Source organism: Xenopus laevis, chromosome 4L (assembly GCF_017654675.1).
Source record: "Xenopus laevis strain J_2021 chromosome 4L, Xenopus_laevis_v10.1, whole genome shotgun sequence".
NCBI lineage: Eukaryota > Metazoa > Chordata > Amphibia > Anura > Pipidae > Xenopus > Xenopus laevis.
The window spans coordinates 79,846,713-79,852,723 of record NC_054377.1 but is presented as its reverse complement, the minus strand read 5'-3'; positions in this window follow the sequence as shown (position 1 = coordinate 79,852,723).

The window sequence follows — 6,011 nt, the reverse complement described above, 5'->3', positions numbered from 1 at the left end:
CCCCACACACAAGGAGTAATATTCTTACTTTGAAACTAGGTGCCCCAAGTAGTGATCCATCGTCTCCTTTCTCTATCTACAATTCTCTTGTACAATAGCAGCCAGTGAAGTCTTAGGGCAGGAGGAACAGCATAAGCCCCCCAGACTCCCCTGTATTCAGACACTGGTGGGCTGAGCCTGGGATTCTAGAAATATGTTTATTAGATCTATGCATGTGCAGCATTTCTTGGCCCTTTGATGTGCGATCAGGATCAAGCCCTTTGAAATCTTACACTTTATTTCACATCTTCCCAGGGAACTGTATGTAAGTATGCAAGATTGGAAACTTTAGAAGATGCAGCAGAAGCTGTTGTATGCAATCCTTGGCATCTGTACTGCTAATAAACTGAAGCCCACTCCTTCCCACTCCTGCCTTTCCAACTCTGCCATGCCTGGCTTTAACCATAAAATATTTAACCTCCCTGGTAAGTACAACTCCCAAAATACCCTGACAGTGCTGTGGCAGGCTTGCAGGGAGTTGTATTTAAAACAACTAAGATGGGCGTGTCAACATTTCTGGCAACACTTCGGTGTGTTGCTTTTTTCACTGTATTAGATACAGAATTTGTTGGCCTTTCAATTCCATTACAGACTTTACACCTATAGAAGCATTTGTAACATAAAAATGGTAGCTAGCGTCCTTAATAGCAATGGAATACAGTCCATCCTAAGAGAGGCACAGGCTGCATTGCCTGGTGCAAAGTATATATGCAGCTTTAATACATCCTAGGTCCTCCTAGGTACATACACAGTGCTGCATATAATACATATGTGCAGATTTATAAATATATATATATGTATACTTTGTAAAATGTATAATGAAGCAATAGAATTCTTAATGAATCAGATGGAAATTGAGTGCAGGACTGGCCAGATATGGGTTGACTTTGACATAGTTGGCCAGCTTAAATATATTGCAATATATGGACAAACAATCCCTGTTTTGTTTAAAGGGTAAGGCATTTTTCAGTAGCAGTATGCACAAAATGTCTCTGTCTTAAATATATTGATAATGGGTTAACATACCTCCCAACTGTCCCTTTTTCGGAGGGACAGTCCCTCTTTTGACAGCTCAACCCGCAGTCCCTCATTTGTACTGGAAAGTCCCTCTTTTCTATGCACTGAACAGTCAGAAAAAGAAACAAAGTTTCTCACTTAATTGGCTTTTAGCAGAGAGCCCAGAACAGCTAACAGGTGCAAATAAGATACTTTGTAACAATTTTGAGACACAAAAACACAGTTTACATAAGGAGAAATATTTTCAAACTTTCATAACCTTCCAAATTTTGTAAAACAAACATGGTAATTAGGGGGTGCGGCCACAGAAAGAGGTGTGGTCATAAAAATTGTTGCGCTATGTGCGGGAAAAAAATCTTTGTCCCTCTTTTTACTTCCAAAATGTTGGGAGGTATGGGTTAAGTGCTGAGGACTCTTGTAATTGTCTATATGTATTTTGTGGTCACAGCCTAGTTGCACCTAACGGTTTTAAAAACTAGTGGTGAGCACAACTTTCCCTTGTTTGTTATAGTTATACAGGAGCAGTGGCCAGCTCCATGTTGTAGCTCCCACCCTCTCCAACTATAGTCAGGTGATCCCACTGGTGTCTAATAAAAGGGCAGCCAAGTTTGGGAGTTTTACATTGAAAGCAGCTAGTAAGTTGCAGGTAAAACGTAGTCGTCCCTTTGTAAAATGTATAATGAAGCAATAGAATTCTTAAAGGAAAACTATACCCCCAAAATGAATACTTAAGCAAAAGATTGTTTATATCAAATTGAATGACATATTAAAGAATCTTACCAAACTGGAATATATATTTACATAAATATTGCCCTTTTACATCTCTTGCCTTGAACCACCATTTCGTGACTCTATCTGTGCTGCCTCAGAGATCACCTGACCAGATATACTACAACACTAACTGTAACAGGAAGAAGTGAGGAAGCAAAAGGCAGAACTCTGTCTGTTAATTGGCTCATGTGACCTTACATGTGGTTTGTATGTGTGCACAGTGAATCTTACGATCTCAGGGGGCGGCCCTTATTTTTTAAAATGGCAATTTTCTATTTATGATTACCCAATGGCACATACTACTAAAAAAGTATATTATTATGATAATGGTTCATTTACATGAAGTAGGGTTTTACACATGAGCTGTTTTACTCAGTATCTTTTAATAGAGACCTACATTGTTTGGGGGGTATAGTTTTCCTTTAATGAATCAGATGAAAATTGAGTGTAGGACTGGCCAGATATGGGATGACTTTGACGTAGTTGGCCAGCTTAAATATATTGCAATATATGGACAAACTATCCCTGTTTTGTTTAGGGTAAGGCATTTTTTAGTAGCAGAATGCACAAAATGTCTCTGTCTTAATTATATTGATAATGGGTTGAGTGCTGAGGACTCTTGTAATTGTATGTATATATATATATAAGTCCTTGGTTATCCGCACTCCACTGTATTCAGCAAGCTACCCAGGTGCTACTCAAGAAGAGCATAATCAATATAAGTCCAAGGTGTGCACACTGGGAATCTATCCACAGGTTTACTTTGAAATCATAATTCTATTAAGATAATTAAAATTAAGTTTTTTAATTATCTTAATAAAATTATGATTTTAAAGTAAACCTGTGGATATGTTCCCAGTGTGCACTCATTTACCTTGGACTTAGTGTGTGTGTGTGTATGTATATATATGTATATATATATATATATATATATATATATATATATATATATATATATATATATATATATATATATATATATAACACACAAGGGAAGGTTGTGCTCACCACTATTTTTATGTATAGTGTATGCAATATTCGGATGTGCTCCATTAATCTCTTGGTGGAACCGATCGAGTGAGTCCGTGTCGTCCCTCCATATCACAAATATATCATCGATATAGCGCCACCACACCGTGTGTGGTGAACGATATACGACGATAGATGTTATCCTCCTCCTGCCTAAGCATAAAGGAGTTTGCATATTGAACTCATCGCGGTTCCCCTAAGCTGTTGGTATTGGTACAGCAAGGGAAATCATATATAAAAGATAGCAACCATTTCTTAGACAAATTGAGGTCTGTACAAGTAGAAGAAACTGAGGAATTGTTACTAGTTACCTTTGATGTGTCCTCACTTTATATGTCCATACCACATAGAGATGGTGTTGAAGCTTGTGCTATATTATTAAGGGAAAGTAAACAATATGGGGAAGAGGAAGTGGAATTCTTTTTGAAACTTTTGGAAATTATCCTGTGTGAGAACTATTTCAGATTTAAGGACAAGTATTACCTACAGCTTAGGGGAACCGCGATGGGTTCAAATGTCGCCCCTTCATATGCAAACTCCTTTATGCTTAGGCAGGAGGAGGATAACATCTATCGTCGTATATCGTTCACCACACACGTTGTGGTGTGGTGGCGCTATATCGATGATATATTTGTGATATGGGGGGGCGACACAGACTCACTCGATCGGTTCCACCAAGAGATTAATGGAGCACATCCGAATATTGCATACACTATACATAAAGATAGGGGATCTATACAGTTTTTGGATGTCACAATAAACAGACAAGGGAGTACATTTACCACAGAATTATACTCGAAGCCCACAGATAGGAACCAATTACTGCATTATACCAGCTATCATCCAGTGCATACTAGGGACTCTATCCCCATCAGCCAGTTTACTAGGGTTGAGAGGCTAGTTAGCCAGCCAAATAGACGTGATCAACAGTCAAATGACATGTATAATAAGTTTCTTGTACGTGGGTACCCGAAATATGTCCTGGATAGGGCCCAAGCTAGGGCAAGGAAAACTAAGGTTCATCGTAAAGATAAAGAACAGTCTATACCATTTGTCACTCATTATAATGATCGTAGTAATATGGTGACTAACATTCTCCGTAAACATTGGGGGATTCTTCAATCCTCATATCCTGAAATTCAAGAATTTGGACGACCCCCATTAGTGTCATATAGAAGGGGGAGAACGTTAGGTAGTCAGTTGGTTCATTCTGATACGAAAGAAAATCAGGTTTTGACACAAACATATATGGGTACAAAATCGCGGGGGATGTTCCCTTGTTTAACATGTTCCCAATGTTGTTGTGTACATAAGGGTACAATATTTGAGCATCCGACCACGGGTCGTAAATATACTCTAAGGGGGTACTATACGTGTTTGACTAAATTTGCTGTTTATGTGTTAATTTGTCCATGTGGTCTCCTCTATGTGGGGGAGACCACATTACAAATAAAAACACGTATATCCCAACACAGATCTACAATTAGGAAGGGCAATGTGAAGCTGCCAGTCTCTAAGCATTATGTGGAGAAAGGACACAAGGATACAGATTTGAAATATATGGTTCTGGAATGTGTACCCTCCCCCAGACGGGGGGTGATAGAGAGCTATTGCTGAGGAAAAGAGAGGTATGGTGGATACACCAATTAAACACATTGGCCCCAAATGGGCTTAATAGAGACTATGACCTATATGTATTTCTATGATGGGATAAACATTGGTCTCATTTCTGTTTTTTATTTTTTGTTTTGTTTCTTTTTAGCTGGATTTGGATATGCAGTGGACTAACGCTGAGTTGTTATATGCCTGCATGGATAACATTAAGCAATTAAGGGGTTAATGTGTGAGGATCGTTAATGATGTCATGTTCTATATGTAACTTCCTGTGTTACCTTGTATAAATAGGTGTAAACCAATGCTTGTTACTTGAATGCTGCCCTTGGCTTGAGAAAGGGGTTTGTATACCCCGAAACGTCAACCTATGGGCTTTGGTATGTTTTTCTACAATATATATCTTTTCTTGCATACAAAACTTGGAGTGCTGTGTCAGTTTTTATTTTTTATATATATATATATATATATATATATATATATATATATATCATACCTCCCAACATTTTGGAAGTAAAAAGAGGGACAAAAAAATTTTTTCCGCATGTAGCACAGCAATTTTTTGACCACACCCCTTTCTGTGGCCACACCCCCTAATTACCATGTTTGTGTTACAAAATTTGGCAGGTTATGAAAGTTTGAAAATATTTCTCCTTATCTAAACTGTGTTTTTGTGTCTCAAAATTGTTACAAAGTATCTTATTTGCACCTGTTAGCTGTTCTGGGCTCTCTGCTAAAAGCCAATTAAGTGAGAAACTTTGTTTCTTTTTCTGGCTGTTCAGTGCAGAGAAAAGAGGGACTTTCCAGTACAAATGAGGGACTGCGGGTTGAGCTGTCAAAAGAGAGACTGTCCCTCCGAAAAAGGGACAGTTGGGAGGTATGTATAATATGAAATTTTGTAGTAGACACACATAATATATACAACCCTCTATGGCAGAAGGAAAATGTGTTTATATACTGTACATGTGAGTCATGCTTTCACCAACTTACAGGGGATATTGTGGCCTCCACCAATGGGTTCTTTGCAGGCCTAGACTAGTGATCTGTAGATTCTGGCAAATGCCAGAGGGGCTGCTGTAATATGCAATAGACAGTCACTATTGATTGGGGCTATTTGGGCCACAGTGTATTTGACATGAACCATTTTCAGTTCCACTACATGCCTGTTTGTTTTCCCTGGGCCCTAAATTGCCTTTAAGCTACCCTATGAGCATGCTTCTGGGAAACATGGTTGGGGCCAAATATAATTTGGTGCAGTTTGAGCTTAAAACTGTGCAAGCATTATATGTAATAGCACTTTCTTTAAATAAAGTCAGTTGCTGTAAGGCCAATTCTCTAAGGAATATATAGCATGGACTCGCTCAGGGATCTAAAATGTGCACCCAATTTTTGATGATTTCCAGGAGTCATGGGGTAATAAGCCATCTTTACCCTTTTTATTACATAATTGTGGCATCCTTCTTCCCATGAAGTTACACATTCGCAAATCGCAATCTTAAATTGTCTGGGCAGAAAGCCTGCTTATAACACTGCCCTGCTGAACT